Raw genomic sequence first — 11,499 nt, 5'->3', positions numbered from 1 at the left:
TATCAATGACAGGTCCGATCAGTGCTGAAGGAAAGGAATTCCCAAGTATCCATTGATTTCTGTTCACGGATGGGCTGTTTGCAGGATGGCGGGTACGCAATCCATGGCGCAGTCAGCAGATCCCCGCCTCTCGTGGATGGAGGTAGCGCATCTTTAGTCTCAATTCCCCAAGTTGGAAATGTGTCATGCAGATGTCCGGCACAGAAACAATTTTACCAGAACTGTTATTCTCTGCCCCAAAACCCTTGCCTGAATGGTGGGACATGCACGTCGATTCTCACCGGTTACAGGTAGGCAGATTCTCTGGACCGTGTTCCCGTGTGACTTATCCCTTACATCACCAACTTCAGACAGCCTACCATTGAAGCTAAAATATTTCCATTTGTCTTTCTAGGTGTCACTGTTTGACTTCGTTCCTTGGGCCACGCTACCAGCAGACTCAGAACATTTAACGGTAACGGCTATGCATGGATTCATCCTATCGGCCTCTGCTCGGACAGCCATCTATCGCTGGAGTTCGTAAGCGACAGCACAGATGGATTGTTACTACACAGCGGAGCGTCAAGAGACAGTAAGAACTTCATCGCAGTTGGTGAGCATCAAGAAAGGATGTAGGGAGGTGGAGGAGGAGCATCAACTAGAGAGCAGAGGCAGAGCACCTTTTCTCCCTTATATTTTATACTTATTACATATGCTTATTAAATAATTATATCCCCTGTAGGGTTCCTTTTAAGCTTCTTTAGAAGGAAGATTTTATATGGTTCTTTCTGTGCTTTAATTGATTCAAACTGAGAAGAAATAGAAAACTAAACCACTTTTATTGAAGGTTTACACAGTACAATACAGAGAGGTAAATCACAGGTAAATCACGAGTAAATCACGAGTAAATCACGAGTCATAGAGTTACAAGTCACAATGCAAAGAATCACAAGTACAGTGCAATAAGTTACAAATTACAAGGCATAGAGTTACAAATACAATGATGAAGTCATGAGTAACATGAAGTGAAAGTAATAGTAAATCTACATTGACAGTAATTGCAGTTGAATTACATTCTTAGTCTGCTCCGGGTCCAGCCGCACTGCTGTTAATGTGGTTTTGTTTCCCTTCCCAAAGAGATTACGAGCGGCCGGCTCCTTCTCATCTTCAGACAAAACCTGACCCCGCTGAGGCTCGGCTTTCCAGAGCAGGAGAACGTTACAGACAGAACGGCATCGGATAGACCTGCGCATAAAAGATAAAGTAAGTTAATTATCACATCGTGAGCCAGACCTGTAATTAATGCAGCCACAGGAAAGCTTAAATATTCTCCTTTACTCACAGAAGTAGAATGAAGACGAATCTTTAAGAGCAGACACAGAGCTGCATTATACTCAACTAACTGACCCTCAGCTAACTCTACATGGAACATATCACCAAGACAAGTCACGCCAAATACACAACGATTCGAGTCGCACGCAGTCACATTTACTTAAAGGAAATGTCAATGTCGGGCAGTCAGGGAAGATGAATTACTGTCTTCATTTACTTCGGTGCAGGGAGTCAGCCTGACTCTGGATCGCTGACTCACGGCTTTGATAAATGAGACAGAGGGGATTGGAGGAAAGCTACTTACAGAGGATCGAACGAGTTGTGAAGTCCACGGAGTCATCATGCAGGACAGAAGGTATGGAGCACACGGACGGCTTGGGCTGGTGATCAGGGCTGACTTTACTGAAGTCACAGACGATAAACCGGGATTAATGCCTAGCGGCTGCTCCACTGGGCTTGCAATCTGCATGGATGAAGAGAAAGGAAGTGTTGAAGAGTCATGACAATTTTTATGCATATTTAGTATCTGCAGTAGTAAAGCCCCACATCATGTTACTGTGACCCGTGTCTGATATGCATGCCATTCTCTGCAGGTTTTGGGAGCCGGATGCCGTTCTGCATCTCTGAGGCGTTAAGTAGTCATCTACTCGTTCTCACAATTTCCTTCCGCACAAACCCTTTAAATGCTGTCTCCGCAACGTCGTTCTTAGTAAGCAGGTAATGACTTTCTATCACGCAGAGTATCGCTTACCTCTTACTGCAGACGGCTGCTCTGTAGTGAACGTGGGAGCTGCGGATGGATCCGGTAAACTGGATCAGCTTCGGTACTTTGGGGGTCTCTGAGCAGAGGGATGCGGTATGACCAGATGGGTTAGCAGGATAGTCCCGGCTGGTATCATGTAGGACAGAGGTAGGTAATGATTCCTATAAGACATGAATACATTAGAAAGTTCTTTGATTAGTAATGTGTATTATTACCAATATTCACTAACATACAACTCGCAGATATGCAGCCAAACTGTGTGAGGAGCCAGGTCAATAGACATTCTAAGGGTAACAAAGGGTAACTGAACCGTAAGAACGTAACAGGTAGGTCCGTATCAAAGCTTTCCACCGAGTTATCTGAGCTACTTTGTGCTGACCTGCAGAATGATATCTAATAATTTTCTTAATGCAGTGTGTTTCCTTTAACACAGGTGTATGATCTAGCAGCCCCACTGGAGGCCATTAATAGCTCCCCAGGCTGTGCGAGGAAGGGTACAGCTTGCTCATCACCTGTACCCTGCGACTTTCCTTGCATCAGTGACCCCCGGACCCCCAGCTGTGATTGCCCACCCGCTCACCAGGACTGCAGAAAAGGTACAGGCTTGGCTTACACCGATGCGCTCACGGGTAATAACTGTACAAGAACATTAAAAGGAGACCCAAACCTGAATGAATGATTCCACCACCTAGCTGATCAGAATGTCTCCCAATATAAAGTGTGTTTTATATTAAGCCAGTTAGAAGAGGTGCTATTTTTCATGCCAATATTTATATTATATTAAAGAGACTCACCTGAACCGGGACATCTTTGTGAATGCAGAGTATAGTGTAGATTATTGGAAAATGGGGAGCCGCGGTGCGATCATCAAGGAATCCATTCGAATGTTTGTGCCCAAAGCTCTGCCAGAAAAGACTCTTCATACATCACATCTGAACGCTCTGCCACCGCCTGGTGCTCTGCTGGGCGATCATTTCTGTATCATAGTGAATAGCGTAATCCGCATTATATACTCATCCTTTTGCAGATGTCCACAAACTTCTTCCATCCTGGAGGCCACATCAGGTACCTGCTCCCTCATTCTCTCCATCCGCAGCGGACACATTTTCAGGCAACGTTAAGAACACGCAACGCCAACAGCGTCATCCTGCGTTTGTCTTCTAAGGACCAGAACGAATCCATCCACCTGCAGGTACCAAACACAGCATGAAGTCCATACCTTGACACACGTCATGCTGCACGTTGGGTAGAGTCGCATCCACATCTGAAGCTCCTGATTCAGAGCAGCCGCTAGATGGGACAGCTTTAGGGTCATTGTATTTCAGCCTGTAGATCATAGCGATGGTTCAGCATGACCCAGGGATCTAACGGCACCGTTTGTTTTGTCGAGGTGAGGCATGGGCTTCTAACAGTCTGCTACAATCTCGGTGATGGTCCCAACACAGTCACACTTCCCAACCATAAAATATACACTGGAGAGTGGAATGACGTTGGCTTGGAAAGAATGCAGAACGAGTTCACGCTTCGCTTTAATGGAGGAGGGGAGCACAGAGTGATAGCAGCTCACGGGACCTACAAAGAAATTAGTCGATCCGAGAGGCACGATTCTGGGAAGCATCAACCAGTCGGGTTATCAAGGTAAAAAAACAATAGTTACCGATAATAAGATAAGCGTTTATGCTTTCACAACAACGGGCTTTAATAAAACTGAAAGCAATTCTAGTGAATTTAAGAGTAGAAGCCGTCTGTAAATCCATGGGGTATAACAACTTTCCCTGCCCGTCATTCCCTGGAATACACCATACGATGGTGAATTCTCACTGTCCCATCATGCGCTGATCTCCAATTCCTTCTGTGTAATCAGGATGCATAAAGAACGTGAGACTGAACGGCTGCCGCCTGCCCATGGAGTACACGACGGCCTCGCCGGTGTCCGTTATAAGCCGGGAAGGAGTGACCGAAGGCTGCGTCTCAAACGTCTGTAGCAGCGGCCCCTGCAGCCACAGCTTTGTCTGCGTTGATCTATGGATGAGCCACGAATGCAGGTATCACCCAACGCATGCTGGGGTCACAAGACTTCGGAAGAGATTAGAGCTTTGGGGTCTTACCTTGTGCTTTCTAAGCATTCCCAGTTCAGCTGCACTCCATACACCGCATTCACTCCACTCGATTGTTAAACCACTACTCCCATGTGTCGAGGGATAATGAGAATCGTTGTCCTGTATGAAAGAGGAAGAAACATTTTGAAACACTTTACATGATTTAGTTTTACTGGCTTAAAATGTATCTGATCTTCCGCTGTTATGGTAGATTTAACCCCTTCTCTCCCTGTAACTCCACAGGTGCCCCCCCGGATACCTGCTTCCAGAGAACGGCACAGAGGCTCACTGCGTCTACACGGTATGTGCCAGACACCCCTGCAAACACGGCACGTGCCACGCTCGCCAGCCGAATTCACCCACCTCTGCGCAGAGGGGTACGTCGGGAGCGGATGTCACGTCTTCAGCCCCGGACTCTGGATCAGCAATACTTATATCATCTTGATTTGCCTCCTGACGATCATAGGTAAACTTTTACACATTGTCTCCCTCAGTAGCTCCCATGTAACCCGGGAGGGGGGGCTCAGCGGATCGGTCATTCATTAACCCATGGGCGTTGGTTTATACAGCGCTGGAATTCCTACCAAGGGTGGCTCCGGACAAGATAAGATTGGTAGCAACCTTGTTATTCATGATGGATCAAGAAAGCATTAAAATACAAAAAATATTCAGTACCTTGCATGCTTCAAGAGGATAATTCTTGTGTCTCCATTCGCAGCGCTGATCGCCGGAATTCTGTTGTGGTCTCGCTGCAAGAGGAGGAAGACCATAAACCAAGGAGTTTATCACGGATCTGGGCATAGCCAGGACCTTGAGGACACCAGAAAAAACATCTTCCATTACAACGAAGACCACGTGAGTAAAGAGTTTGTGGGATACAATGTTACATTTTTTATATGTAGTTTGTAGCAAGTTTAAGACTTTGGTCCACTCACCAACTAATACCAACCATGGACAATTGCAGGCCGATAACAGGTGGGAGCTGCTGCTGATCCTGGAATTCTGATACAATCCGTACTCCATACGCCTTAAGCCACTTCATACACAGCTGAAAAGTTGAAGGGATAAAGGCCTTGTGTAACGAGATGGAATGTTTTAATTACCCAAATCACACTCAAAATACATTTATGGGGGGGGGATATGTAGGCAAGCACAGATTTGGTGCAGGACGGGTTAAATTGGCTGAATGCTCGTTTGGCAACTTGCTGAGACGAACGAACCAATCAGTTTGTTCGCACCCCAAAAAAGCTTTAATGACTCCATTTAACGAGCTCCACCCCGGACTGTGATTCAATTTCCTAACGAGGGCCCAATAAGGATACAGGATTTATTTCATTTTAACATTACGGGGCTCGCTCGGCCCACCCACGTGACCCCCCCTGTTCATGCCTTACCGCCGGCATGCATTCACCTGTGCCAAAGCCCCAGCTCCCTCTTCTGTTTTCACCCTTTAAAGTTTGAAATAAACTCAGTAAAACTATTTGGCTCTTTGTCCTCAATTTGTAGTAAAACATTGTCAGGGGCCGGCGATTAAAACAAACCATGGAAACAATTGGAGACCAGCCCAAAACTTCACGAGGCCATTTTTGCTGCACGTGGTAAGTTCCAGCCCCAATATTTGTTTTATATAGCGCCATCATATTTAGTAGTGCTGTACAATGGCTAGACAGGGTATAAGTAGTATGTAACATAATTTGACTTAAAACACAGGTGAGGAGGGCCCGCTTGTGTTCATAGGGGGCAAACCCTGCATTTTCAAAGTATATTTGACAAACAATATTTCAAATAAAAAATACATATATAGAAAACAGCTTCTAACAGGATTATGGCCCACGAGAGCTCCTGTATACTGCGAAAGAGCATCTAAAAGTATGAAGTTAACCATTTAAGTGTAACCAAACTACTGAAAAACGTATGTAAAACAAAGAAATTACTTTCACAGTATTAACAAACACGCAAATAAACTTCTACAAAAAAACTATGCATACCCCGATCATGCGAGACACTCTGTGACTGAAAGAAACGACCTCTGCTTCTGGGGGGTAGATCTAGAGGGCTGCATTCATTTCAAAATCACAGAATTCACAAACCTTTGCCGGTCCTTCTCCAAGCTCAAGACCAGAGAATCAGCTCCACAGGACCAACACGCAGCACCAAGAAACACAAAGTTCTGACAAGAAGGCTGGAGAAACGCCCGGGTTAAATAGACTTTTGATTGATTGAGGAAATTAGGTACAGGTGTGAGTCAGGAGCAGGCAGCCATCTTATGTCCATGGAGAGGTAAATAGTACAAAATATAGCAAACTATATGTAGATATAGCTTGTTTCATGGCAAAACAGCAAAAAGTCTAGTTGTCTTGTGGCGTAATGGTGATTCTATTACTGGTAAATATATATTATTATAGCGGCTGTGCGTATATCTAAGTCTTCAGAGTAGGTGAATTTGAGTTTATCTATTATGGACGAATGCACTTGGGATGTAGAAATAGTGAGGCAAACTATAGCATTGGGAATGCCGTTCTGCCAGTGACAGCAGACGAGAGGGATTTAGAGTAATAATTACTGATGACTTAAAGGTAAGCAGACAATGCAGTAAAGCGCTGGAAAAAGCAAGCAGGGTGCTGGGTTATATAACAAGAGGCGTTGGTAGCAGGAAGAGTTTCTGCCTTGTATTGTAAATTATAAATCATCCAAAATGTTATACAAGGAAACATGCTTCTCTACGTATATATTTTGTGCTGTTTCAATAGCATGAGCATCCTGCCATCGTGTACTATTCACCATACATCAATGGGCCCATCAGGAAATACTACTTTACAGAAAGGGAAGTGAATAAATGGAATCACCTTACAGCAGAAGTGGTACATGTTAATACAGTGAAGACATTTAAGCAAGCATGGGATAGGCATAAGGCTAAGCTAGATATAGGATGAGGCAAGATACTAAAGAAAGGATTCAGAGGTTGGGCAGACTGGATGGGCCGAATGAGCTTGTCCCTAAAAAATACTTATACTCAAACTCACAAAACATAACATACAGCGAGACAGATGCTCTAATGAGATTAGAACCTGTAACTTTCCGCACGGCGAGTAACGCAACTTACCTGCGCGCCACACTTCCAATGAATGGTTCTACTCGTCCGTAATACAAATACTCAAATTCGCCCAATCTGAAAACATAATTTTACGTACAGGGCTCAACGGGATTAGAACCACAACCAACCTGCATGGGATGTTACAAACACTGCCGCTGCGCCACCCTTGCAACAGACAAAGCTGCTCGTCCGTAATACAAATACTCAAATTCGCCCCCCCCCCGAAACCATAATTCTACACACTAAGCAGTTAGACACACTAAGCAATAGGTAGTGCACCTTTTAGATTGTGTGCATTATGTTAGATGGTATAAGTATTGGTGCATCACACGCAGGCGTCATATGTTCATGGCGACGAAGAGCCTTCAATCATCTGATGGTGTAATGGTTAGGTTCCCTGCCTGCCATATGTTGCGGTCCTGGTTCGATTCCCTGTAGCTCTGTGGGGAGCATCCAGCCATGTGGTGGTTTGAAGGTTTGGTGTGTTGCGTACTCGATGCTGTGGTCCCAGTCTGGTTTCGCTTGAAGGTTCGGTGTGTTGCCTACGAGATGATGCGCTGATAGCTCACTTCCGTGTGGCTCGGTACAGCTACTGACAATGTCTCTGTGTGTACAGTGGTCTTACCCTGAAAAAAAAAATGTGCGCTGCAGTATTATTATAATTTTTTTTAGCATTTATTGGAAAAAAGCATAAAAGGTGTTGTGTACTACCGACTGGCTCTAACCCCCAATCATCCTGACCCGCACATACGCACTTTCACACACCACCGAACATACTCATACGTCTTACACACCGCACCGAACATACCCATACGCCTTACACACCGCACCGACCATACCGCACCGCAACCACTCGCCAGGCCTCACGGGGATTAGAACTAGAAACCAAACCGCTTGGTAAGTAAGTACACTTGACACCTGCGCCACCCTTGTGGCAGACTGAATTTGCTCGTCCGTAATACTTATACTCAAATTCACAGAGTCTAAAAACATAACTTAATGTCTCTAGTCGCAGAACTTCCTGGGACTCGAACCCGGAACTCACGGCACAGTGTGCGACACACGCATCACACGCGCCACCTTCGAGATGAAGAAGAGCAGCTCATCCCTAATACAAATACACAAATTCACCCACTGGAAAAACATAATGTTACAAATATCCACCCTTACACGCAGGCCGCACAGGGATTAGAACCAGGAGCCTCACGCATGGTGAGCGATACACCTAACACACGTGCCACGCACGCGGCTGGATGGCTACCCTCGTCCCATCCACATATACTCAAATTTACCTACTCCAAAAAACATAAAATCATACGTTATACAGGAACCACAGAGATTAGAACCAGGGGCCAAGAGCACGGTGATGAACACAGCTAAGACATGCGCCACCAGTACCATGGGGCAAAAGGGCCTTGTCTGTTATACAATTATACAATTATACAAATTATACCGACTCTGAAAACATAACATTAGTTTATATACAGGATACATGGAGAATAGAACCTGCATCCACTTGTATGGAGGGGGGGGGGTAACGCACCAAACACCTAGACCACCATCTCAACTGGGTCAGGAGGTTTGCCAGTTCCACAAATACTCTGATGTACCCGCTCTAAAAGATTAAGAATAAGATCATACAGCAGACCGGCGGGTGAGAACCAGCAGCCAACCACACGTTAGGCAATCCACTTAACCATCACGCCATTCCACCAAACGAGATGGGTGTTCACCGGCTCCACATATACTAATATCTCCCGACTCTAAAAACATTAGAAATAAATCAGCCATGAAGCAAAGGGGGTTAGAAGCACTATACAGTTACCTACGGGAGCGAAGCAGGTTTGAATCATAAACCAGTCGCACTGCAGGCGATACACCTAACCGTTACACCACACCACGACATGGCGTCGGCCGCCCTCCTGCTCTACATTTACTCATACAGCCCCCCTCTAAAAACATAAGAAGAACATGCAGACGCGCTACACACGTAGATCCAGCTTTCATGGAGATTAGAACCAAAATACTTTTATATGGTTAGTAATGCATACGATGTCTGCCTGCTCCACATATAATCATATGCACCAAGTATAAAATGATACAAATACACAGATCCACTATAACTATTAGACTTGGGCAATCTTCGTAACCCCTGCTACGCAGCCGGGAGAAAACGAAGATGAAACGAGCACGAAGAATGTCCACGAATATTCGCCCGAAAAGAAGACAGGAACAAAGACAGAAAAAAAAAAAACAGGAAAAAAGACAGAACAGGAAATCTGGCACCTGCCTGCCCCACATATACTCACAAACACCCGCTTATGCACCATACAAAAGGTTGCTGGTTCAATTCCCATGAGCCCTAACAGTTGTGGTGTCCGCGGTGGTGGTGGTGTCGGCCTTAGGTTGAGTGTATGAGTCGGTGTGTTTGTTTGTGACAGCGTATTTGTGTATGTCAGGACTCATGGGAAATGAATAACGAGATAAGGCACCTGTTTTTATGCCGTTATCTAAAGATATTTTGTGCTGAAAAAAAAATAATTGGTGCATACAGCTAATTATATATTTACACAGCAGTTTTTTTTTTTCGAACACAACCAGGAGGAACCAAACCAACAACCTTGAGTATCATAGGCAGACAACTTAACCATCACGCCACAAAGTTCATACAGACAATCACTCTCCCCGTGGATATATAATGCCTGCCTGTGTCTGGATCACGGACGCGGTATATAAATGTGAAACAGAATTGTTTGCATGACTGCCGTGTGGCGTAATGGTAACCTAGCAACCTTCCATCCAAAGGGCTGCTGGTTCTAATCCAAGCGTGTCGAAAAGCTTTATTAGTAAGAGATACATCCTTTTTTTATTTATATTACAAAAAACCTTGCATTTAATAAATGGATTGCAAAAAGCCAGGTGAATTTGTGATTAGGAAGTGAAGTTCATATTCTGGAAATATAACGGATGGCAGACGTTGCTTACAGTCAGGATGTGTATTTTTTACACTGTGATGTGAGGGATGTCGATGTTGAGGGACCTAATAGTAAGAGTCAATGAGCACCCAAACTCGACTGGCTCCTTTAGTAAAGTTTCCGAGAGAGCGCAAGGGTCCCTTCTGCCTGCCTGTGTTAAACATAGAAAGTGACGGCAGATAAGAAGCATTCGGCCCATCCAGTCTGCCCAACCTCTGAATCCTTTCCTTAGTATCTGGCCTTATCCTATATCTAGCTTAGCCTTATGCCTATCCCATGCTTGCTTAAATGTCTTCACTGTATTAACATCTACCACTTCTGCTGTAAGTTGATTCCATGCATCCACTACACTTTCTGTAAAGTAGTATTTCCTGATGGGCCCATTGATGTATGGTGAATAGTACACGATGGCAGGATGCTCATGCTATTGGAACAGCACAAAATATATAAGCAGAGAAGCATGTTTCCTTGTATAACATTTTGGATGATTTATAATTTTACAATACAAGGCAGAAACTCTTCCTGCTACCAACGCCTCTTGTTATACAACCCAGCACCCTGCTTGCTTTTTTCAACACTTTACGGCATTGTCTGCTTACCTTTAAGTCATCAGTAATTATTACTCTAAATCCCTCTCGTCTGCTGTCACTGGCAGAACGGCATTCCCAATGCTATAGTTTGCCTCACTATTTCTACATCCCAAGTGCATTCGTCCATAATAGATAAACTCAAATTCACCTACTCTAAGACTTAGATATACGCGCAGCCGCTATAATAATATATATTTACCAGGAATAGAATCACCATTACGGCACAAGACAACTAAACTTGTTGCTGTTTTGCCACGAGACAGCTATATCTACATGTATTTTGCTATATTTTGTACTATTTACCTCTCCATGGACATAAGATGGCTGCCTGCTCCTGACTCACACCTGTACCTAATTTCCTCAATCAAAAGTCTATTTAACCCGGGCGTTTCTCCAGTCTTCTTGTCAGAACTTTGTGTTTCTTGGTGCTGCGGGTTGGTCCTGTGGAGCTGATTCTCTGGTCTTGAGCTTGGAGATTGACCGGCAAAGGTTTGTGAATTCTGTGATTTTGAAATGAATGCAGCCCTCTAGATCTACCCCCCAGAAGCAGAGATCGTTTCTTTCAGTCACAGAGTGTCTCGCATGGTCGGGGTGTGCATAGTTTGTTGTGGAATTTATTTGCGTGTTTGTTAATACTGTGAAAGTAATTTCTTTTTTACATACGTTT

The 11,499-nt window shown here is 44.6% G+C and overlaps 2 long non-coding RNA genes across 2 annotated transcripts; one reads left to right on the top strand and one right to left on the bottom strand.

Annotated features, from left to right (window-relative positions):
• The first annotated feature begins 186 nt into the window (after positions 1-186).
• On the top strand, positions 187-1,208 carry LOC128467550 (uncharacterized). Its single transcript, XR_008345739.1, has 3 exons — positions 187-290; positions 395-592; positions 1,117-1,208. It is a non-coding gene; the product is annotated as an uncharacterized LOC128467550 (long non-coding RNA).
• On the bottom strand, positions 1,050-2,894 carry LOC128467549 (uncharacterized). Its single transcript, XR_008345738.1, has 4 exons — positions 2,869-2,894; positions 2,063-2,235; positions 1,616-1,774; positions 1,050-1,224 (listed from the first exon to the last, which is right to left on the bottom strand). It is a non-coding gene; the product is annotated as an uncharacterized LOC128467549 (long non-coding RNA).
• Between the last annotated feature and the right edge of the window lie 8,605 nt (positions 2,895-11,499).

The sequence above is a fragment of the Spea bombifrons genome, chromosome 10, assembly GCF_027358695.1.
Source record: "Spea bombifrons isolate aSpeBom1 chromosome 10, aSpeBom1.2.pri, whole genome shotgun sequence".
In the NCBI taxonomy this organism is placed as follows: domain Eukaryota; kingdom Metazoa; phylum Chordata; class Amphibia; order Anura; family Pelobatidae; genus Spea; species Spea bombifrons.
This window is presented reverse-complemented; position numbering and strand designations above follow the sequence as displayed.